This window comes from Bombyx mori, chromosome 16 (assembly GCF_030269925.1).
Source record: "Bombyx mori chromosome 16, ASM3026992v2".
Classification (NCBI taxonomy): Eukaryota; Metazoa; Arthropoda; class Insecta; order Lepidoptera; family Bombycidae; genus Bombyx; species Bombyx mori.
Window position 1 is genome coordinate 3,192,718 of NC_085122.1, and position 26,711 is coordinate 3,219,428.

The 26,711-nt window shown below is 36.7% G+C and overlaps 1 protein-coding gene and 1 long non-coding RNA gene across 2 annotated transcripts in view; both read right to left on the minus strand.

Moving 5' to 3' along the window:
• Positions 1–26,711, minus strand: part of LOC101745621 (somatomedin-B and thrombospondin type-1 domain-containing protein) — a 71,110-nt gene that overhangs the window by 13,451 nt on the left and 30,948 nt on the right. The gene's annotated exons all lie outside the window — the stretch shown is intronic.
• Positions 3,845–5,185, minus strand: LOC119629699 (uncharacterized). Its single transcript, XR_009975164.1, has 2 exons — positions 4,492–5,185; positions 3,845–4,167 (listed from the first exon to the last, which is right to left on the minus strand). It is a non-coding gene; the product is annotated as an uncharacterized LOC119629699 (long non-coding RNA).

Genomic DNA, 26,711 nt, shown 5'->3' on the forward strand with positions numbered 1-26,711 from the left:
AATGCGTTTCGGTTTGAAGGGTGGGGGCAGCAGTTGTAACTATACTGAGATCTTAGAACTTATAAGGTGGGTGGCGCATTTACGTCGTAAATGTCTATGGGCTCCAGCAACCTCTTAACACCAGGCGGGCTGTGAGCTCGTCCACCCATCTAAGCAATAAAAAATATATCTAATATATAAAATTCTCGTGTCACAGTTTTCGTTGCCATACTCCTCCGAAACGGCTCGACCGATTTTAGTGAATCTTAGCGTGCATATCGGTCAGGGTTGAGAATCGGCTACTATCTATTTTTCATCCCCCTAAATGTTAAGGGTGGTCCACCCCTAAATTTTATTTGTTATTTTTTAGACAAAAAATTTTGTTTTTATTTTTTTATGATACAGCATACAAAAATACATACAATCCTAAATTTTCACCCCTCTACGATCAACCCTTATTTTTGATTTGCTAATTAAAAACTTTAAAATTTTTTGCGACAATTTTGTTTTTATTTTGTCATGACGTAGAATAAAAAAATTCATATTACTCTGAAATTTTCACCCCTCTACGATCAACCCCTATTTTTTATTTGTTAATTAAAAAACTTTAATTTTTTTGGCAAGATTTTCATTTTTATTTTTATTTTGTCATGAATTAAAATAAAAAATCGAATGTTACTCTCAATATTTCATCCCTCTATGATCAACCCCTATTTTTTATTTGTTAATTATAAACTTTAATTTTTTTGGCAAGTTTTTTATTTTGTTTTGTCATGACTTAAAAAAAAAAAATCATATTACTCTCAATTTTCACTCTTATACGATCAACCCCTATTTTTCCATCCCGATTAATTTTTTTTTTATTCTATGCACAGATCCGCATTTAGGTTGCAAGATGGCAATCAAATATTATAATTGTAGTACGACAAATTCTTATTCAGAGTTTATAATTTCAAGTTCCTTTAATTATGATTTTTTTTAAATTGAATTTGATCTCCCGCCCTCGCCGGTTGACTACTGATCAACTATCAATCGATCAGCTATCCCCGTCTGATGCCACCATTCATCCAGCAAACATCACGTAGTAGGGATGAGGACAAAGCCGGTCTCCTGTCTTACTTTTTTTTTTATGGGATTTTATGACCTGGTAACTGAGACCTTTAAGTCATGTCTTATTTTAATTTATATTCATATTTTTATGAAAAATGATATTATGAAGTGAAATGATATGAAGATGATTAATTTGAGACATTAATCAACTAGGATGAAATTAAATGAAATGAAATGAGATGAAATATAATCTCAGAAAATGGTGGTCATTTACTTTTTTTGAGGGGACTTTTTGGAGGATCCCGAGAAGTTACGTCCAGCGGCTTTGTTTCATTTTCCCACATTTGTGCACTTTCACAGATATTAAACAGTTAATAAACCACCATTATTACACATTTAAACCCGAAGAAACACTAAATAGACAAAATAAAACACATCACACAACTTCACTCCTCGCGTTCCCGCCAAAAAGTCCCTGTCTTACTTACTCACTACACATCAAAAATTATACACTTAATATTATTATATTTGAGAGCTATACAATACTATACATTATTCAGCCATGTTTTTTTGGTTTTATTTGTGTATCAATAGTATGTTCAGTAGGTCTGAGAATCGGCTACTATCTATTTTTCATACTTAAGTGAAAAGGGTTGTCCGTCCACCCCAAACATTTATTTTTAATTTGAATTTTTTGGATATTTTTTTTTGTTTATAATGAAGTATTATGTGGTTAAATGAGGTTTTTTTTTCTACAATAGAATTTCCCTAGCAATCTTATTTAAGGCAACACAACGTTTGCCGGGTCAGCTAGTCTAATATATAAAATTCTCGTGTCACAGTTTTCGTTGCCATACTCCTCCGAAACGGCTTGACCGATTTTGATGAAATTTTTTGTGCTTATCCGGTATCTATGAGAATCGGCCAACATCTATTTTTCATCCCCCTAAATGTTAGGGGTAGTCCACCCCTAAATTTTTTTATTTATTTTTTAGACAAAATTTTTAATTTCTATTTTTTTATGATACAACATACAAAAATACATACAATCCTCAATTTTCACCCCTCTACGATCAACCCTTATTTTTTATTTGCTAATTAAAAACTTTAAAAATTTTTGCGAGAATTTTGTTTTTATTTTGTCATGACTTAAAATAAAAAAAATCATATTACTCTCAATTTTCACTCTTATACGATCAACCCCTATTTTTCCATCCCGATCAATATTTTTTTTATTCTATGCACAGATCCGCAATAAGGTTGCAAGATGGCAATCAAATATTATAATTGTAGTACGATAAACTCTTATTCAGAGTTTATAATTTCAAGTTCCTTTAATTATGATTTTTTTTAAATTGAATTTGATCTCCCGCCCTCGCCGGTCGACTACTGATCAACTATCAATCGATCAGCTATCCCCGCCAGGTGTCACCACTCATCCAGCAAACATCACGTAGTAGGGATGAGGACGAAGCCGGTCACCTGTCTTACTTACTCATTATACATCATAGATTATACACTTAATATATTTGAGAGCTATACAATACTATACATTTTTCAGCCATGTTTTTTTGGTTTTATTTGTGTATCAATAGTATGTTCAGTAGGTCTGAGAGTCGGCTACTATCTATTTTTCATACCCCTAAGTGAAAAGGGTTGTCGACCCCAAACATTTATTTTTTATTTTAATTTTTTGGATATTTTTTTTTGTTTACAATGAGGTATTATGTGGTTAAATGAGGTTTTTTTTTCTACAGTAGAATTTCCCTGGAAATCTTATTTAAGGCAACACAACGTTTGCCGGGTCAGCTAGTAATAATATAATATTTAATAAAATAACATATAAAACAACAACAATACAATTAAAACAACAATAAACAAAAACAACAAAATCAACATAAAAAACACTAAATATAGCGGAAATTACGCTTTGAATAACACAAATACAATGCACCCACTTTCACTGTTCTGCCAACCCTGTATTTAAAAATGACACTTTGCCTATACCGAGATAAATCCTTCTTTTGTCTGCACACCAATTAATGCGTACTCTGTTGGGTTTCAGTATTTAACCACGTACTTAATTAAGGACCCCTGCTCGACAAACAGAGGACGATCGCGGGATATTAATGGGAAATTGCATTAAAAAAACATTTACAGGACGCGCTGATAAATGTTGTACTTCGTACCGTTTGCGACAGAGATGACACTCGGTAGGCCTATGTGCGACAGAGATAACGCTCTACAAAGCGGAAATGAGCCGATTGTCTCTTTCCAAAGCTCGATGTGCAATATTTATCGCCAGGTACTGTACAATTAGCAATGCAAATAAACATTATCCCCTGGGCTTCGGTTTTGGGACTTCATTTTAATACGAGCCTACCTTCCATTTTAACACGTTCGCTGCGGCACCAATTTTTGCAAACTTTCCGTTCCTGCGGCACGAGGTATTATCGGCCCGCACCGTGACCAGACGTTAGGGCGACACGCGGTTTATTAGACCCCACCTCCTTTAACAGACTAAAATCCATTTTCTGGTGCGAAATCAAAGATAAATGAAAATTTTGGTCCTTATCGATATAGGCAGTGAATTGATGAACCCTAATGTACCGTCGCCCCGGGATCTGATAGCTAGTTTATTAATTATTGGCAAAACAAAATATGGGATCTTATACACCTCGTAACGCACTGAAATAGGGTAATTTTTCGGTAAGATTAGTGATGAGAAAAATAATATCGACGCAACGACATTTATCTATTTTTGTGTAAAAGTCTTAATGCGATTCACAGAATAGAAAAAAAAGAAAACCAGAAGTAGAAAAGAAACTATCCTATTTATTCTGCCTCGGGCTTTAAAAACACACTTATTAGAACTTGAATTAACATACAAAAATTCAGTAACAATATACTTTTTTATAAAAAATCTCAATATATATTTTGTACTTATTTATGAGTGTTTTTCATTGAAACAGGGTAGACAATAAGATTTTTTGCACTGAGAGCACTGAGTCAAAATCTTTTTGGATTTTTTGTCAGCTTCACGACGTGGTAAAAATGTGCGTAGTTTCTGGTAACAACCAACACATCTTCTTCTTTTTTCACCCTTTTCAAGGCAATGACGTGCGCTGCTTTCAGGTGCTGAAAAATAACAAAAATGTATAGATAACGTAATAAAACTAGCATTGTTACTTAGGTTAGATCGTAGATGAGAATAACAATGATAATGTATAACTTCATTAAATGAATATGTTTGCTTTATGCTTAAAATGTTGAAAGAGTAGGTAGGTAAGGTAGCTTAAATTCAAAATAATTTAATTTTGCGACAAGGAAACAATAATAAAAAACTTAATAATGACAAATGTCAGGCTTAGTTTATGAAAGCTTCTACACGTTGACTATCGTCAGCCTATTGAAAGTTTACTTGTTTTAACTGTCAAGAAATATATCTGAGCATTACATTACCTGGGATCTCATCGATTTCCTTTTTTATAAAAGATTCTATAAGTTTCTCCACAAAGAGTCTTTTCGGTAACTTTTTTTCATCAGTTTGGATTGAATTAAACACAATCCAGGCATTAATTAGCACTGTACCGAATATTAGCTCCATTACAACTTTTCTCCGCCATTTGATTCCTCTCTTCAACGTTGTATAATAAGATGACATCTGGTCAGAAAAGTCAATGCCTTTTTTTGTTTTATTGTACAGCAGAACACATCCTGGTTTTTTTATGCATTCATCGGTTCCTCTCTTCTTTTTTCCAGTACTACTGAATTATTAATTAATTACTTACCTGTTTTGTCAACGGCTGCTTTGCGTTTTTTGTGGAGTTTTTCACTACCTACAAAAATATCAATTAAAAAACTTACCTGTTTTGGTTCTGTTTCTGGGTTTTTTAAAATTAACTTCTTCCGACATCGTTTAGACATGTTCGGCGATGTAAAAAGACGTGCTCTTCAATCGACGTGATGCACAACACTAGTCGCGGGAAGCTCACGTTGGGTGCGGTACGAGGTCCGGAGGGATATGGGACGTTTTAGCCTCGTTCCGCACTGCATTAAAATTATATTAATTCAGTGCGGTACGAGGCCTAAGACATCCGGTACCAAGGTAGGTATACCACCGAGTCCGGGACCATTAGCACGTCTCAAATATACATTTATCTCTTTTCTATACTAGACCAAACCAAAGCTATGCCCTTCGCACGACAGAGAAGTTCACGTTTTTCCTTGCCGCACCACAAGGAAGTTGCATGAGGGGTGATTTAGGCCTCGTTTCGCAGTTAACGTGTTAAATAATTCAAAATCTTATTTATAATTTTAGTTGCATTAGCTGCATCACGAACTCGCAGCCCAGCTGGTGCTAAGTGCTTAGAATAATAGCCACCCATTTTAAAATAAGAGGTCGGACAAATATTCGGAATATCGATTTAATCCCTACAAAACGCATCCTACAAACTATACCTCAATTTGTACTGGTGGTAGGACCTCTTGTCAATCCGCGCGGGTAGGTACCACCACCCCAGCTATTTCTGCCGTGAAGCAGTAATGCGTTTCGGTTTAAAGGGTAGGGCAGCCGTTGTAACTATACTTGAGACCTTAGAACTTATATCTCAAGGTGAGTGGCGCATTTACGTTGTAGATGTCTATGGGCTCCAGTAACCACTTAACACCAGGTGGGCTGTGAGCTCGTCCACCCATCTAAGCAATAAAAAAAAAGTTATCTTAAAATACATTTATCAACCTATAACGCGGCTTTTAGGTAGATTGAAAACAATCAGTTTCCAGAAATCCTCCGGGAGCCACACCTGCTAACTTGAACTGAGCTAAATGGATTTCTGGGTAACATTGATGTATCTAAGTATATTTGAACGGTAGGTATTTGAGGTACAACTAAAACGAGCGAAGCGGAGATAATTAATCATTAAATAATAATTACAATCGTTCATTCACAATAACCAAGGATTATTTAAGTATATGTATGTATAGTGGAGATAACTTATTATTAAAAACTGCCAAGGAAAGAGCGCATTCACATTGCTGAACGTAACTTCATTTTGTGTGACGTCATTTGTGGCCAAATTAACCGACGAGCTAGTAATAAAATGCCAATTTACATATATCATATATTATTAAATTGTGTTCAAAAGCACGTTTGCAAACGTTATAAGTCGGCAGTCGACGCAAACAAAAGAAAAATTATTTTATAAACTACACTTGTAGCTTCTGGTTGCAATTTTTTGGTTTTTCGTTCAAATCGTGAATGCTTTGAAGATTTTTTACTATTTAAAAGTCGTAATGGATGCACATACGTACTTAAATAAACGATTTTGATATGTATGAAAGAAACGTGTGCTAATCTGTAACGGAATTTTTGAATGAACGACGTCTGAATTAACCCAGAGACACAGCCCACTGAGTTTCTCGCCGGATCTTCTCTGTGGGTCGCGTTTCCGATCCGGTGGTAGCACTGCTCTCGCTAGAGACAGTATTAGCAACACTCCCGGTTAGAGCCCCGTGAGTTCACCTCAAGGAGAAGCTGAAATAGCCTCTCAAGGCTATCAGCATAGGTAGGGAAAAAAAAGGAACTTTTGAACGACATTTTCGCTAACTTGAAAATGTCCAATTAACTTGAAAATTTGCACAAACATCAAGGACCGATAACTGTACCAGTTTTATGGCTTCGCTCTAATATCCTGAGGACTATCAGCACGATAAGAAGATTGAATACAATTGTATTTATAGTTTTATAGTGTATTTATTTTATAGTTCGGTTAGCGATTTATGCGTGTCTTTGTAGTTGTCAATTGGCAAATCTTTTAAAAACTTCTACCTCCGAGTAGTAGGAGAAGTTGAATTAGTTTTTGAAGATTCAGGCGAGAAGTTAGTCACTTTTAAGAAACGAAAATAGATATTAAAATTTCACGTTTAAAGTTTAGAAACAAAAATATATTTATATTAATTACCATTATATTTTACTAGTATATCTAACTGATTCAACCGTGCTAATCCTGCCCGGGTCGTTGGTCTATAACAGGGGTGGCCAACTTGATTAGAACCAAGATCTACTGTTTACTGACGAAAGACTACATTCTACTAATATCTTGAAATTTAATGAAACAATGTAGTTTAGTATACAAATAAGTAGTATAGGTACTTTCATTTATTGTATTAACATTTAGCTGAAATTATATAATACAGGAGAACTATTGTGTGGAAGAGAGGATAAATAATGTAACGTAATGGTCATTAACAAATCATACAAGATAAAGATGATGCGTGCAGCAATTGGTGATTACGTTGCGCAGTCTGATCGTGGCAAGACAAAAAAAAATTAGTTACATAGAGTATTTATATTATTTTTTTCTTGCCACGATCGACTGAACTAATAGCCACGATCGACCGGTCGATCGGGATCTACCAGTTGGCCACCCCTGGTCTATGATAATGAAATAATTACAACTCGAAGTTTTCAATACAATTACTTTTAATTCACGAATATCCGACCGTGTGTTTTAAACGTATGGTGTTATTCTCACGACATTTCACATTAAGAACTTTTGAATATGACTACGTAACGGTTAGGACTCATTGATGCGTCCCTTTACACGAAACATTAAATAAATGACACCCATTGCGACAAATGAGCGCGAAAACACCCGCCATCTTGGACGAAGGGATGAGGCTATGAGAGCGAAATGAACTCTCTGATTATGGCCGTAAATAAAGAGGTTCGGATTTAGAGAAAGCACATGGTATTTTGTGTTATATTTTCAAATATATTTTCGCTATTTCAAACCGTATAGTAACATTATTATGATCATATTAACTATTTTTCCGCTGTTTGTAAAATTGCTGTAATATGTCATAGTTTGTTATAGAGATTGCTGTACATGCCTGTAACTGGCTTACATACCAGTACTTAATTATATTCATGTTAATTTTAAGTTTGAATATTTTGTGTGTATTGCTGTTGGTGTGTCTAAATAAATAAATAAATTATATAAAGTTTATGTGTCTGGACATTAGGAACGCGTGAATAGCGTTTAGTTTACACTCAAAGTTTGAATTTTCCATTTATTTTAATAGCACTATCTCAGTTACCAAAAGCTCGGTATAGAGGCTAGGGAATTATAATAATAAGCGATTGAGAAGCCTAATGCAAAGTTAAATTATTAATGATAATGTTTGCGCCTTGGGAAAAGGCTATGGGAATACTAAATCAACAACTACTAATAATAATTTGTGTTTTTTTTTTTATTGCTTAGATGGATGGACGAGCTCACAGCCCACCTGATGTTAAGTGGTTACTGGAGTCCATAGACATCTACAACGTAAATGCGCCACCCACCTCGAGATATAAGTTCTAAGGTCTCAGTATAGTTACAACGGCTACCCCACCCTTCGAACCGAAAGGCATTACTGCTTCACGACGGAAATAGGCGAGGTGGTGGTACCTACCCGTGCGGACTCCCAAGAGGTCCTACCACCAGTAAAAGAGAGTTGTGTTATAATATCTAGAAGTAGTACATAGAAAATTATTTTTATGGTGTATAAGAACCTAAGTGTTTTTATTATGTATTTAATTTCTCAGGTCCGACAAAATTAAAAAGTTGAAGAGTCCTTGCTTTCTAACACATATTTTAAATCTAAAAGACCTTTCCGAATGCTTTTGATCCAATGTTGATATTCTCGCGTAGGTATGTGCTTAGTATTAAAGCGCTTGTACCTCAACGATATAATGCCGTATAACGGAATACATCCGCAAACTAAAAACGACTTTATCTAAACGGAACAGAGTCGTATGAAATATTTAAAGACGATTTCGTAAAATACATGATGTCAAAAATTAATATCTCGTGAAACGAACCGTAAAAATTATTACGAAGATGATGAGAAAGAAAAATAGCTGGGTTATTTCAGCTTTTATTCTCGACTCTAATTTTTTTTTTTTTGTATAAGTTACCTACCGCGTTATACTTATACGTGAGATACCTATGTTTAGTTAAAATCACTTTCGTATGCCGTTTAAAAGTTTTGGAAAATCAAATTAAGATGACACGTAAAACAAACATTGAAAAGGTTCAATTAATATTGTTTTTTTTTTTTTTTCCTACCTATGCTGATAGCCTTGAGAGGCTATTTCAGGTTACCCTAGCGTGTGTAGGTGAGCTCGCGGGGCTCAAACTGGAGAGTTGCTAACACTGACCCTAGCAAGAGCAGTGCTTCGCAGAATCTGTAGTCGTTGTGGCCTAACTGATAAGACGTCCGGTGCATTCGTGTTGAAGCGATGCACCGGCGTTCGAATCCCGCAGGCGGGTACAAATTTTTCTAATGAAATACGTACTCAACAAATGTTCACGATTGACTTCCACGGTGAAGGAATAACATCGTGTAATAAAAATGAAACCCGCAAAATTATAATTTGCGTAATTACTGGTGGTAGGACCTCTTGTGAGTCCGCGAAAATAAAAATGAATTGCTGTTCGCTGGTCTCGCTAAAACTCGAGAACGGCTGGACGGATTTGGCTAATTTGGAATTTATTGTGGAATTGAATTATGAATTATTTATTGAATTATTTGTGGAAGTCCAGAGAAGGTTAAAAGGTAAATAAATATGAAAATATTCGGAATTAAATAAAAAAAACAATTTTGGTTTTCCTTTGATGTGTCCCCCGTCTGACAGATTCCTTTTGTTTGTTTTAAGTTTATTTTATACAAAAGTTTAGGTCTTTCATTTATCGATTGAGGCACTACGAAGTCTGCCGGGTCAGCTAGTTAATAATAAATAATAATTATGGCCGAGGGACGGGTCATATGCAGTCGCTTGACCTCAAACTAAACCTGTAAATTTCTCGACTTTATTTACTTCGAGAGAGTTGAACTGTGTCTGTTTTTATTTTATGATCTCCGGTAATCTCAAACTTGATATAATTAAGCCGTGAGCTAGTTTGTGCATTATGGCGGAATAAAAAAACTAGTGATCCTTACATTAATTATACTTAGTTGAAATTCGACTATAATTAATTGAAATATACTATTATGGTTCTATTATTAAATAATATTTATTATACTTCTATTATATAATAAAAGATTTCGCCAAGACTACACTTTTTAGACAAATATTAATAAAGACAAGCAATATTTAATCTAATTTTTTTAAGGGATTTTATGACCTGACCTTTACGTCATGTCTTATTTTAATTTATATTATTCATATTTTTATGAAAAATGATATTATGGAGTGAAATCAAATGAAGATGATTAATTTGAGACATTAATCAACTGGGATGAAATTAAATGAAATGAGATGAGATGATATGGGATGAAATATAATCTCAGTAAAATGGTGGTCATTTACAAAGATTTTTTCAGTGAACTTTTTGGAGGATCCCGAGAAGTTACGTCCAGCGGCTTTATTTCATTTTCCCACATTTGTACACTTTCACAGATATTAAACAGTTAATAAACCACCGTTACTATACATTTAAACCTGAAGAAACACAATATAGACAAAATAAAACAAATCACACAACTCCACTCTCGAATATATTAAGTGTATAATCTATGACTCCACTCCTCGCGTTCCCGCCAAAAAGTCCATATTTAATTTTAATCTATTCTCAATTTGACCACAGACTATAATATAAGCAATAAGAAAAATGTGACAATAAACAAATAGTACGCATGCGTGTTTTTGTCAAATACATGGTAGTGTGTGTAATATTTTATTTATTGATTTAATGTACATATTTTTTATGCATAATTTAAAATAAATATTACCTATGTGGGAATACTCCTCCGTCCGCGCAATTTTCGTAAAAAGGGGTACAAAGTTTTTGCGTCACGTATGAATACTTGATCGATTGTTTTCCTATTTATTTCATGTTAGACAACGAAAGAAATACATTTTATCGAACAACCATCATAACTTACTATTATTCTATACTATTCTGCTACTGTAATATTAATATCTACCAATAGGATATCTATTCATAAACTAAGTGCAAATGCAAAAAGGTTTTTTTTTCAGTAGTCATGCACATAACTTTCGTTTTTTTTAAATGCAAAAACACCCAGAACGCAGCCTCCCAACATTTATATTCAAACTAAAACGCCTGACATAAAACAATAGCATTTTTTTCATTTCCCCAACGCGCAAAACTGAATTGCTCGTACAAATATTGCAGGGGCGCCGCACTCAACACAAGGTTTAATCTAGAGGTTTCCTGGCTATAAATACAGTGGCACTTTACTGCTGTATTTTGTCGCAGACTATGAAACATATAGAGGCACGTGTTTTTATATACGCTTATTTCTAAATTTTGAAATTCTGAGCTTACAGAGGACTAAAGTTCTTGACACATTATTAGTCTCCAAACTCCCTCTTTATGTAAGAGGTTAGGAGAACAAGCTCAGAGGTTCCATAAGATAAACATACATTTCGATTGGATTAACATAACATAATTTAAAGTTACGTGAATTAGCTTCAGTCAAATTCATTAACTTGGGTACTTTTCTAAAGACGCTAATGCTATATAACATTATCTAGTAACAATTTTGCTACGTACCATCCCAATCTACTTGAGATGTGGTGCTGGAATAAGAAACTCGAGATTTCATAGATTAACATTCGCATCGATGACTAGAACTGAGGTTTAAGAAGGACATTGACCATGTCAACGTTTGCATCGTATTGCCTCCCACGCGTCAGTACCAGACGCCTAGCCAAAGATCGGAGTAGTACCGGCTAGCAAAAATCCGCTACACATAACAGCCACTCTGTCAATATTGTGACAACGAAGAGCATGAGCTTCTTCAAAGCTTGAGGAGTATTTATTAGAAGGCACCTTGGCTAGAACCTTGACCAATCTTCTTCTATATAGTTCCCTCACTGCTGAGGATCGCGACCACATGTGACGTTCTTCCACAGTGTTCGATCATGGGTGGCATGGACCACATGGTACAGACTACAAACAAGTGCTTCCCTTACTAGATCTGACCATCTGACCTTGACCTATACGCTGATCCAAAACATTCACATTGAGATATATATACATATCGACGCTTGAAAGGCAAACGTGACTAAGCGACAATGCGTGAACTTTACAGTAGACTAATTTAAAGTTGAAATACCTGAAAACAAAATTTATTTTAACGAATCCAGCTGTAGTAGAATCTAGCTAGTAGCTGTAGGATTGAAATGATTTTAATAGACCTAGAAATATTTTTGTTTTGCACATCGAATATGGTTATTGCCTATCATTTATGTACAAAGCAGTTATTGTCGCTTAGTCACTTTTGCCTTTCAAGCGTCGATATATATGGAATGTCGCGGCACCCAACATTAATAACACGATTTTTTATAAAATCGTAGCGTGGGTAGGCCTCCCACAAGTTGGACCGATGACTTCTCAGATTCACTGATCCACTGGATGCAAGCATCGCAAGATCAATCATGGTGGCGAGGCTTGGGGAAGGCCTGTGTCCACTAAAGGACGTCTGTGGGCTGATAGATAAATAGATATATTTTGGTAAAATATGCCACCGAACGAATGACATTGTTCGTATTGCCCATTGAGTTTCTTGCCGCATCTTCTCAGTGGGTCGCGATTCTGATACGGTGTTAGATTCTGTAAAGCACTGCTCTTGCTATAGCTAATGTTAGCAAGTTCTCTAAGGTTGATCCCGTAAGCTTACCTACGCGTAAGGGCGTAGCTGAATTACTCTCTTAGGCTACCAGAAAATAGGTAGAGAAAATAATGTCATATTATGTCGGTTCAAGAGTTTAGACACTACTCTAGTACACTATTCTAGTACACTACTCTAGTACATTACTCTAGTACACTAATCTAGTACACTACTCTAGTACACTATTCTAGTACACTACACTAGTACACTACTCTAGTACACTACTCTAGTACACTACTAGCGTTACACTTACTTCCATCTAATCTAGGAAGCAGAACCGAGCATAAATCAATAATACAATTTTAGATTTATATTTGCAATGTGCGTATTTTTTTATTTTTCGAACCCCTCAGAGTATAAGTACACTATAAAACGTAGTCTCTCTCTACAATAAAATGCCGTGGTTACATGAAACAATTTCCCGGCAATTCCTCCCCCCAGCCTCCCCCCTCGTAATTTCTTAGTACCACGACGAATGAAACGAAATTATGGTTCCGTATCTATTTATAAATGAATTCAGATTTTTAGCGAAAACCCCTTCTGTTTCAAGAAATCATCAAAGATGGTCCATTGATGTGAATAAACTAAAGGAAGGTATTATTACAGTTGTTCATGATTTCGGTGTTTAGGATTCTAGATTAATTTATATTATGTTTCATAATTAATGTAATGTATTATAAATCGTTTAATAATAGAATAACTACTTAAGTCCAAAGTGAGTTAAGTAAGTCAACTACCTAGCAATCTCAGAATTTTTACGTTTAAGTTGTTCTAGACAGAGAAACTCCTATGTTTATCTCTTTTACTCGTGCAAATTTTGACAAGCCTTGTAAAGTGACACTGACGTGAACCATAGTCTGTGATCATATCCATAGATTATACACTTAATATATTTGAGATATCTGTGATGGTCTGTGATTGTGACAGCAAACTAACGGTGTTTTGTTTTTTTTTTAATAATGTGTCCCAGGAATAATTGAGGTAGTCTTATATCAAAATATTAGCTAAGTTTTATTTAAATTGTTTGTTATCTCACTTAAGTACAAAAAGTGACGTATTAAATCAGAGACATAATGTCAAAACCTATAAAATGATATAATGAAAGAATTAATATCAACCACGAGTATACTTACAATACATCATTCATTTCATCAGACAGAAATCATTAAATCAAACAAGCTGTAAATGATAAAACCGTTTTTGCGATTTTCCAGCTTTTATTTTAGTTGGGGTCAGTCAGGTATTAAAGTGCGAATTATGCAATTTTCTGTTCCACAAAATACACCTTCATTTTAATTCAGCTCCACATTGTTTTTCATATAACATGGTCATTGTGTTTTTTTTTTTAATGCCCTTGTAGGCAGACGAGCATACGGCACATCTGATGGTGAGTGGTTCCCGTCGCCCATGGACTTCAGCAATGCCAGGGGCAGAGCCAAGCCGCTGCCTACCGCTTAATACTTTCCACAAGCCTCGTTTGAAGAAGGACATGTCATAGCGCTCGGGAAACACCGTGGAGGTGAGCTCATTCCATAGCCGGATGGTACGTGGCAAAAAAGACCTCAGACTCTGGAAACGCACTATGGATGACCGCAGTGGCTCCAGGTAGTATGGATGAACTCTACTCCGGTGGCGGGCGGTGCGATGGTAAAAACGAGATGCCGGTATCATCTCGAGCAATTCCTCAGAGCACTCCCCCCAGACTCGCCCCAGAGAGTTCTCCACTTATAGGATACTCCATAGGAGTGTTTTCATATATTTTAGAGTAGGTATGTTTATAATAATTTAAAACCTCTTAAACTCAGCGCTGTCAAATTGTTGCCATACTGTTGTTGAGTATCGTAAGAATCCGAATGACATACTGAAAAATAAATAGACGAAGGAATATAAACGAAGATTATAGTACAGGATCCCTGGTACACTTTTCATCGTTTATTACTAACAAGCTGATTTTTCGTGAGTACCTTCCTTTTGACTAGACGCCCAACTTTTTTCCTTACAGTAACGTTGGTAAATGGTAGCTTACTAGGGGTAGCAAGGATAAAATATGTTGATTTCACGAATTTTTAAAATTTATTACTAGCTGAATTTTTCTTTGTTAATTATCGATTAATTATTATTACCTTCGTTTGAACAACAAAATTACTTTTTACTTTTACATTTTAAAATTCGAATTATTAACACGTAAAATCTTGCCTTTGTTGACCACAAAATCTACTAGAAGATTATGTAAACAAAAGAAATCGGATACAATAAATAATTAGTTCTACAATACAGAAATTGATGTAAAATTCTTATGTAACAACAAAAATACTAATGGTATTTACACGAAAAGCGTTCGAATGAATCAAATGTTTTATGATGGAGAATGAAACTGGAAACAGCTGCGTTCGTCGAGTTAACGGAATGATATACATTTTCTTGCTCGAATATATTTGAGATGTTTACTTTCATCTTATATACACGTATTGTTTAAATGTACCTTTTTTTTTCTCCTACCTATACTGGTAACTCAAGGAGTTATGCCAGCGAAACCGGGCGAGTAGGTGAAAAAACACCCACATTGCAAATATAAATCTAAAATTGTACTATTGATTTATGCTCGTTTCTGCTTTCTAGATTAAATGGAAGTAAGTGTAACGCTAATAGTGTACTACAGGCGAAAAGCTCTTGAACCGACATAATACGATTTTATTTTCTCTACCTATTCGCTGGTCGCTCAGTAAATGCGAGGCTCTGTGGTTACACGGGCCACCTGTCGATGCCTACATCGTGGTTGAAGGCGTTCGGATAGGGGTCTGGGTGCAGTTGAGGTACCTCGGCCTCGTGTTGGACAGCCGGTAGGCTTTTCGTGGTCACTTTGCGGAGCTGGTCCCCCGATTGATGAGGACGGCCAGTTCTTTGTGCCGGCTGCTCCCGAATATTGGGGGACCGGGGGATTGGGGGACCAAGTTGTGCGCCGCCTCTACGCGGGGGTGGTGCGATCGATGGCCCTGTACAGTGCACCTGTATGGGCTGAGCCGCGCGGTGGCCGCAACGCACCGGCCGGCCGCAACCGCGGATATCGCACCGTCTCCTTTGGGGCGGCGTGTTTTTTTTATTTTTTTATTGCCCTTGTAGGCAGACGAGCATACGGCCCACCTGATGGTGAGTGGTTACCGTCGCCCATGGACTTCAGCAATGCCAGGGGCAGAGCCAAGCCGCTGCCTACCGCTACCGTGTGTTGGCAGGGACGCCGCCATGGGAGCTGGAGGCGGAGTCGCTCGCTGCCGATTATCGGTGGTGCAGCGAGCTTCGTGTCCGGGGCGTGGCGCGTCTCTCCGAAATGAAGCTGCGAGCGCAGAAGGCCCATTCTCGGCGGTCCGTGCTCGAGTCGTGGTCGAGGCGGTTGACCAGCCCCACGTGGGGACTACGGCCGTCGAAGCGGTTTACCCGGTCTTTGATCTGGTGCAGGTGCTGATAGGGCACGGATGCTTCGGAAAGTACCTGCACCGGATAGGAGCTAAGCTGACGACGAGTCGACGGCAGCCGCCAGTCCGACGTCTGTGGGACGACGGGATGGATTTAATATGCTCTGCGTCAACCCTGTCCCGTCGTCTCAATAGCCCCGACTGGGGTCCGATACGGTCTGGAGTAGGGCGCCAGCTGTGAGAAACAGGAGTTTTTAGTGAGGTTCAACTCCCACATACCCTACCTGACACGCGGGTTTTGTCCTGTGGAAAAAAAAACCTATTCGCTAGATAGCCTAACAGGCTATTTCAGTTACGCTCTGAAGCGTAGGTAAGCTTACGGGCTCTAGCCTGAGGACATTGCTAACACTAGTCCTAGCAAGAGCAGTGTTTTACAGAACCTAAAACTGGATCGGAAACGCGACCCACTGAGAAAATCGCGACGAAAAACTCAAAGGCAAAAAGTACCTAGTAGGAGTATGCAATACGGACCCAGCATGTTGGAACTTCCACTAAAACGAAGACTGATTTGAAAAGTTTTTAACAGTTCACCCGAATCACTTTTTAGTATAGAAGAACTTTTATTCAACTATTTCCCTTTAATGTATTTAAATGCTTTGCTTGAATTTAATTTAAGATATAATTGACAAGTCCAAGATTTATCACGTGAATTTGATACCTGGGATCATGATAGATAGAAAAAAAATGCGAGATTAAACCGTAAATTTTGGTTTAATTGTGTCTATGGATTTGCTAAATCTAAAGAAATTTTGCAGAATATATGAGTCGTCTATTATCAAAGGTGGCAATCTGTACATTTGGCCAAAAATTTTTATTGATATGTCAATACAGATTTATTTGAATATAATCGTCTCCTTCAAAGAATACGGTTCAAAACCTGCATTAAATAAAGGTTAATAGTTAACCTGTTATTTATCTAAGATGTCGTTCCGAAGAGTTTTGTGACTGCCAATGGAATACAAAATCAATAATTCGTTTTTCTGATTTACCAATCATTGTCCAAAAGTCAGATTGCCGCCTTTGATAATAGTCGACTCATATTATTATATTTTTTATGGTCATGCGGCCACTGAGCAATAAGCAACATTACGCCTGGTTTACTGAAAAATAGAAAAACGACCAGACATAATATGTGACAATTTGACGTCACGTTTTTTTCATAGCCACTTGAATGTTTGCTTGTATCCAAAGTCAAGAATTTATGCGCTAGTGCGCACCTCTAGTGAGGTCCCGCAGTAGTCGAAATTCGACTAAAATTAATTGGAATTGTAAGTTTGTACACTATTATGATTCTATTTTCAAAGACTATTATACTTCTATAATCACAAATTTCGCCAAGACACTATAAAAAAATATTAATAAAACAAACAATATTTAAGAATTCTCAATTTGACAACAGACTTCAAGAACAAAAGTTTGACAATAAATATTATGCATGCGTGTGTGCGTCAAATACATGGTATGTAGTGTGTGTAATGTTTTCTTTATTGACATAATGTATTTTTTATGCATTATTTAAAAAAAATATTAGCTGTATGCACTTCTTCTCTATATTCTCTATAAGTGTGGAAAATTTCATACTCCTCCGTCCGCGCAATTTTCGTAAAAAGGGATACAAAGTTTTTGCTTCATGTATTAATATATAGATTAGCGCCAAACGAAAATACATACAACATTGTATATAGCGGTGTCTTAATGCCTGCCACTGTAATGATTTAAAAAATCCATATCAATGCGAACGAGGCCTGGGCTAAAAAGTAACCTATACATACATACTACCTAAATAGCACAGTTTAAAATCCAAAATATAATTTAAACAAAATCGAGTTGAAATCAATCGTCAATTTTCTTTCGGAAAACCATCGATTCTGAGATATTGGTTATATTTTTTTATTTTATTTTTATTGCTTTGATGGGTGGACGAGCTCACAGCCCACCTGGTGTTAAGTGGTTACTGGAGCCCATAGACATCTACAATGTAAATGCGCCACCCACCTTGAGATATAAGTTCTAAGGTCTCAAGTATAGTTACAACGGCTGCCCCACACTTCAAACTGAAACGCATTACTGCTTCACGGCAGAAATAGGCGCGGTGGTGGTACCCACCCGCTCGGACTCACAAGAGGTCCTACCACCAGTAAATTCCATTCCATTATCACCAGTTCTAGCCGGGTATCTATGAAGCAAAAACTTTGTATCCCTTTTTACGAAAATTGCGCAGCCGGAGGAGTATGAAATTTTCCAACCTTATAGAGAATATAGAGAAGAAGTGCACAATGGTAATTTTTTTTTTTAATAATGCATAAAAGATACATTAAGTCGATAAAGAAAACATTACACACTACATACCATGTATTTGACGCACACACGCATGCATACTATTAATTGTCAAACTTTTGTTCTTGACGTCTGTGGTCAAATTGAGAATTCTTAAATATTGTTTGTTTTATTAATATTTTTTTATAGTGTAGCCTTGGCGAAATGTGTGATTATAGAAGTATAAAATACAATCATAATAGTGTAGAAACTTACAATTCAAATTATAGTCGAATTTCGACTACTGCGGGACCTCTAGTCAATATAGACTTACCTCAATACTAAAATCTGCTACTAACATAATACACGAAAATGAATCACGAATGCGTCGATCGATGAGTGAATAAATACTGAATATTAAAAAGCGATGGAATCTGCTATTTGCACAATTGATACGCAAGATCCGATATCTCGAACCCGAGACGCGTGGATTTGCCTATTCCAAGTCTTAAATTTCTTTTTCGCAAATATGTATATATATGAACCGAGGTAAATCTATGTATACAAATATTGGCAAAGATAAAACAGCTCAGAACAGGTAACGCTCATATAGCACGGTAGATACGTTTTTGTTTTTTTTTATTGCTTAAATGGGTGGACGAGCTCACAGCCCACCTGATTTTAAGAGGTTACTGGAGCCCATTGACATCTATAACATAAATGCGCCACCCACCTTGAGTTATAAGTTCTAAGGTCTCAGTATAGTTACAACGGCTGCCCCACCCTTCAAACCGAAACGTATTACTGCTTCACGACAGAAGTAGGCAGGGTGGTGGTACCTACCGAAGTGCAAAGTCAATCAATTTTCGTATTTATTTAACAGTTAAAGTTTAAGGGAAAAGTTAGATTTTTCCCATCTTTGTGTAAAATTGCATTGCATAAAATGAATATAAGTCCTGTGCTATTTGTGAACTATGATCGAATATCGATAATTCGAATTTCGTATGTATCCGATATACTAGAAAAAACTGTTTGTCGCTTATGTTAGTTTATTTGTGTGCGTTAGGTAAACCTTTTTGCGACTACGAATGGGGAAAACTTCCCACTATTCCGAAGAAGCCCTTCTCTTGTACTTATTCTGAATATTATTATTTAGAACATATATATTATATAGCACACGGTCATAATATTAAATGTTCCATAGCGACGACACAAATATTTTTTTGTTTGTGATAAAAAAAACAAGATTTATTTACCGAAAATTGCTGTTCTGACTGCCTAAAAATAAAATCCAAATTCAGTAGTAACAAGCCACTAGATCAGTAAGATGAACAAAAAAAATATATCTTACAAATACATTTGTAATTGTTATTAACGCAATTTAGGTTTAGAAAGTTTTATACATATATATTTACAGCTGGTGGTAGGAACTCTTGTGAGTCTGCGCGGGTAGGTACCACCACCCCAGCTATTTCTGCCGTGAAGCAGTAATGCGTTTCGGTTTGAAGAGCGGGGCAGCCGTTGTAACTATACTTGAGACCTTAGAACTTACATCTCGAGGTGGGTGGCGCATTTACGTTCTAGATGTCTATGGGCTCCAGTAACCACTTAACACCAGGTGGGCTGTGTACTCGTCCACCCATCGAAGCAATAAAAAAAGTACGGATATGGATAATCTATCCAAAATAATTAAAAACGTCAAAATGTTGATGTAAGTGAAAAACTAAATTCATAACGGACAAAAAAACCCAGCGAAAACACAATAGAAGATAACCGTGTCTTTTATTAAACAACACAAATAAAAAGGTCACCAGAGAAACGTTCCATCAAAAGATTAAAAATGTCTAAAAAATGTACACATATAAATATACTTTTTTTTTTGTGAAGAATAAGACGAAGGGAAATAGCCGTGAGGCGCTCGCTAAATATTCAACTTGTGTTGACACAGGTTCGTAGCGACCGGAACCGCCTTGGGAAGACGACGCAAGTCACAGAAAAAGAAAAAAACGACAACGAAATCAAATCGTTCGTAGTTAACGAGTTTTATTACTGTACATTTAAAATTGTAACTTTGAATTGAAATCACTCGTGTTATACTATTCGATACGGAGGCCACAGAATGGCCGTTTTAAACATGTATAATAATTCGTTTTTGTTTATTTTCATTAATTAATTTATTTATTTAACAACAAGTAAAAAAATCGGCTTGTATCATAAGCCATGCGCGCACAACTAATCAGGACATATTATGTTGGTTTTTTTTCCTACCTCAGTTGATGGCCTTGAGAGGCTATGTCAGGCGTAACCTAGGTGAGCTTACGGGGCTCAAACCTGACGACGTTGCTAACACGAACCCTAGCTCTTGCTAGGGTGCCGGATTCGCAGAATCTACCACGCGACCCACTGAGAGGATCCGGCGATAAACTCAGTGGGCTGTGTCTGTGGGTTAATTTTCTCGAAGAGCCGTTCGGCGCAAGCGACGGATTTGACGAGAACGACGATCGGTTCTTGGGGTACCTAAAAGCACCGTAAATGGATCGGGAGGATCCGAGATGACAGGACATATGTGCTAAGTATACAATATTTCTTACAACTAAGTATATTATGAATTTCTATGATTTTTTTAGCCCAAATTTATCTGAGCGCAATAACAATGAAAATTGTGATTGTTCCGGCCATTGTTTAGATTAACGTGTACAAACATACATTAATATTTGTCTTGATATGTCGTAAAAAAAACATTCAAGACACTCTCCCTAATAATTTATTATCTGTGCTCGTCACATTAAAAAAAAACCACTTACAACTAATATTGTCTCGTTCCAGACGCGTTTTAAAAAAAAAAAACATTTTTCTGCTATGAATCTCTTCCTACCGTAAAACACACTATTCTTTCACAATATAAATAAACAATAAAGTTCGATCTTGCCGAACGCTAACGGATGAATGTCAACAAGGAACTTTAACTCTTGAATAATATATAAACTGGCAACACTAAGTAAGACGTATTTTGATAGATCGCCCACTGATAGTTCGCTCGTGCTAAGTTTATAAGTATCATAGATACTATGATATATTATACTCATACTAAACCAGGGCTTCGATAATATAAAAACTCTGACGTACGAGTTACTTTAATATCTTATCTGTGTTAAGACTTTTTGGCGGGAATTTATGTGAGTCGTTTTCTTTTGTCGATTTCGTGTTCCTAGTAGTTCAATAGTAATGGTGGATGATTTTTCCGGTTAACATTTAAACTTCCAACGAATTTCTCCATGCAAAAAGTCTATTCACTAGGGCTATTCACATTAGCGCTAAGATATATACTAAGTGAACTGATTGACTAGTTTAATGCATAAATTGTAAAACTAACGTATGCACTATAGTTAAGGTGCATAATTATGTTGATAGTTCACTATGTAACATTATTACCTTCTCACGGGTTTTGAACCAGGTTCAGACAACATAATATGAAATAAATGATACAAAATATGAAGTTTGTTTATTTATTTTTATTGCTTAGATGGGTGGACGAGCTCACAGCCCATCTTATGTTAAGTGGTTACTGGAGCCCATGGACATCTACAACGTAAATGCGCCACTCACCTTGAGATATAAGTTCTAAGGTCTCATGTATAGTTAAAACGGCTGCCCCACCCTTCAAGCCGAAACGCATTACTGCTTAACGGCAGAAATAGGCAGGGTGGCGGTACCTACCCGCGCGGACTCACAAGAGGTCCTACCACCAGACCAGACCAGATCGGCTGATGTTCTTTTAAAATTATAAAAACACATATACGTTGATATAAAAGATATCTAAAATCGGTCATTGAAAATTAAAATATTATTCCGAGCTACGTATAAAATATAAAACGGGCATATTACAAAAAAAAATCAACCCTCAAAGGGAAGAGATATTAAAGAGATTGTTATTAAAATGTAATCTTGCGTAAGGCGTCCGTCCGCATTTAAATGTTTGACGACTGTGTTACAGACGCGAACAAAAGTGTTATGATTATTTTTAATTTAAATAATGCCCTGCCTATTTCTGCCGTGGAGTAGTAATGCGTTTCGGTTCGAAGGGTGGGGCAGCCGTTGTAACTATACTTGAGACCTTAGAACTTATTCTCAAGTTGGAGCCTCTGGGTCTGCGGAGGGACTTCGGTTCCCTCTGTATTTTGTACCGTATGTTCCATGGGGAGTGCTCTGAGGAATTGTTCGAGATGATACCGGCATCTCGTTTTTACCATCGCACCGCCCGCCACCGGAGTAGAGTTCATCCGTACTATCTGGAGCCACTGCGGTCATCCACAGTGCGTTTCCAGAGATCTTTTTTGCCACGTACCATCCGGCTATGGAATGAGCTCCCCTCCACGGTGTTTCCCGAGCGCTATGACATGTCCTTCTTCAAACGAGGCTTGTGGAGTGTTAAGCGGTAGGCAGCGGCTTGGTTCTGCCCCTGGCATTGCTGAAGTCCATGGGCAACGGTAACCACTCACCATCAGGTGGGCCGTATGCTCGTCTGCCTACAAGGGCAATAAAAAAAAAAAAAACTATTAACACTAGCCCTAGTAAGAGCCGTTGAATATAGCCACTAATCGCGATCCACTGAGAAGTTGCGGCGAGAAACTCAGTGGGCTGTGTTTTTGGGCTAGGTTGCATGTCTAACTCTTCGACGCATTTGTCGAGTTCGACAAGAACGGTGGTTAACTATACCTGCGACCTTAGAACTTATATCTCAAGGTGGGTGGCGCATTTACGTTGTAGATGTCTATGGGCTCCAGTAACCACTTAACACCAGGTGGGCTGTGAGCTCGTCCACCCATCTAAGCAATAAAAAAAAACAACATACGTCTGAAGCTAATAAAAGCGTATTAAAAAAATAGACTTCTGCTTAATTAAAAAAACGTCTGCAGAAGAATTGGTACCTATACAAATTAGTTCTGAAGACATTTTTACATACATACATAATAATAATTTTACTTTCTTTCTTTCTTTCTTATCATTTCAAGAACGAACAATAACATTTTTTTTACTCATATTTTTGTGGTTTTACCCTTTATTAATTTTAAAACCGCGTTATGTAGGAACTGGTATTCAGCTGGTGGTTTTTTGGCACAAAGAGAACTTGAAAACTGATAGTAATGTAATAATAAAGTACCAACGTTATACAATCATACTATTCTGTTTAAACTCCATCAAAAATGTTTAATAACGTTTTTAAGCTATTGCATAGCTTTAGTCGCGGGCTTTGAGCGCGGCGACCGAATCAAGAAATTCAGTAACGAAAATAAAACCTAACACCCCCACTCCGCCTACCATGTAGCTCGCGTTCAACACATTCACACGTTGCGCTTGTGTGGTGTTTGTAAATAAGCGCGCGGCGTGACGTCTTACTGCATGCGGTTCATGAAAAGTCTGCCCATCTCTCTCCGGCGGTTTAGCTTATGAGTGTGAAGGGGACAGTTAATGTTTTGCTTTTGTTAATATTTATAAATATAGCGTGGTCTTATTTTTATTATTTTTTTAATAATCAATTATTATTATCATCTAATTATAGTTGCATAAGTTGTTAAAAAATGCTATGCAATAGCTTTACCGCGGCAGTCGCCGAGTGCCAACCGTGTTTTTTTTTTCGAAATCTTCTTTTTATTTATCTTCTACGATGCCTATGAATGTTTGTGCTGTTATAAAAGACAGGATTATCTCGGTGCTCCGAGCCGGATTAGAAGGTATCACCGCAGTTCACCCTCTGTTATTACCCTGCTAAGCATTCCATACACTTATAAAGATACATATATTTATACACACGCTTTACGATGAATTGTCACTTGTCAGCATTCAGCTCGATCACAAAAATAATATGTTTTTTTTATTCTAAAAATTATCTTAAATTCGAAATCATACGAATTAAAAAAAAAAAAAAAAAACAATAAAGAAATTTGCACAATATAATTCTTTGGAAGTTTTGATTCTTTTCATTTTTAAACGAAATGTCAGGAATTTTAAGCCTATTTAATGAACTTAATTCGTAGTAATGTTACATTTTTATATGTAGAATCTAAAAACAAATGGTTTGCTTCACCTCTGCATGCGTTCGATATCTCTAATTAGGTTAGCATGTTACTCCAAGTACTGGTATATTACAAGTTTATACCTAATGTAGGAGTATAAGCAAATAAATTATAGAAGATCCATTTTTTTTTGAGTTGAGTTCTAAGGTCTCAGTATAGTTACAACGGCTGCCCTATCCTTCAAACCGAAAGGCATTAGTGCTTCACGGCAGAAATAGGCAGGGTGGCTCTTTGTGTGAGTATTTATTTTCAATATTCTTCTCTGTCTCCACCTTATCCCACTAGGTGGGGTCGGCAGATCAATTTTTTTTCTTTCATTCTCTTCTATCAGCCGTCATCTAAACACTCACTCCTCTCTCTCTCATATCGGCATTGACACCCTCAATCCATGTTTTCTTCGGTCGACCTCTTCCTCCTTTACCTTCCATTACCATATCCTACTCAAATGCATGCATGGGTGTTTATTTTCTATAAATGTAGGTATATATTTAAACACATATAAGTGGGTTTATCAGTCTTTGTTACCCATAATACAGGGACTCCTAAATTGGGCCCGGATGACCCCGCGTGATTTGTTCTCCCAGTTATTAAGTCATTATAGTTATTAAAACTAAAATTTTATATAGTCGGAGACGGTCATTAGTTTGGTAGCTAAACGAAACGCAGCACGATTCCCGAGAGATGGCAGCACGATTGCGGTATCGTCGAAACTCGGCTAACTTCGTGCTACGACAGACCCTAGTCGATGAAGGCGCGTAGACGCCATCACACTTAGCGACCAGCCTTCTTGAAGAGCGGTGCCTCCGTCCTAAGACCTGTCATTCGTTTTCGTTTGCTAACGTCAAGAGAAGATTTCTAAATTTTTCTGTACTCAATATTTCTCTTAGCTCGATCACCCTATTCGTCCCTACGATGTCTGACGATGATGTTAATAATTGTGGCTTCTGCGACACATATACAATGTCAAATGTTGCAAAATGATTAATCAATACTGAATAATGAAATCCGCACTAATATTCAATGTCTATCGAAGGTCGTCGGCGATGTTAAGGATCAAGAAATTCGGACTTTAAAAAATTCACCACAAAATCTGCACAGGGTCGAAGATTAAAAAACTAATTGCTCCGGAATTCTCATAATTGAATCGGGATCGAGGGACTAAGCCAGGATCAAAAGGGTTCGTAAATATATTTCAATTTAATGCTAGATTACGCCCGCGACGATGTCCGTATTGTAATGTTTACATACATCAGCGGTCGGGGAACCGGGGTAAATTATCCCAAATGGGATAAAATGAAATTTTGGAGGGCAAAAATAAAACTTTTGTGAGTAAAAAGTATATATTGAAATGAAACTTCTTTAGAATCATCGTGATTTCAAACTCGATGAATCGAAATGAAACGAAACGAAAAAATAAGTCCAATAAAAGCGAATTTTTTTCCCGAAAAAAATAATATAAATTAAAAAATATTTTTTATGGGGGATATATATAAAATTTAAACTAGTTTTTTTGTCTAATAATACAAGAAAAATATCATATGAATTATAAAATAACAAGAAATTATCATTTACATAATTTTTCTGTGGGGCGATTTTTTCCCTCAACTCATGTAATATACACATATAGGTGTAATATACACATTTTTATTGCTTAGATGGGTGGACGAGCTCACAGCCCACCTGGTGTTAAGTGGTTACTGGAGCCCATAGACATCTACAATGTAAATGCGCCACCCACCTTGAGATATAAGTTCTAAAGTCTCAGTATAGTTACAACGGCTACCCCACCCTTCAAGACGAAACGCATTACTGCTTCACGGCAGAAATAGGCGGGGTGGTGGTACCTACCCGTGCGGACTCACAAGAGGTCCTACTACCCTCGAAACAATTGAAAGAATACATTTCGTAAAACATTTTGACTGCGACTGTACTTCGTCTGTACCCGTCACGGCTATGTGCGTTCAAATAAATTAATTACACTCGTTCAAGTCAACACGTAATAAAGATATGATTAATTACATTAATAACTGTAAATTTAATTATATAGGTACATTATAATCATCATCCAGCCCATAGCAATCCACTGTTGGACATAGGCCTTTCCAATTGTAATTTCCAGTTTTTACTCCGCACGGGTAGGTGCCACCACCCCGCCTATTTCTTCCGTGAAGCAGTAATGCGTTTCGGTCTGAAG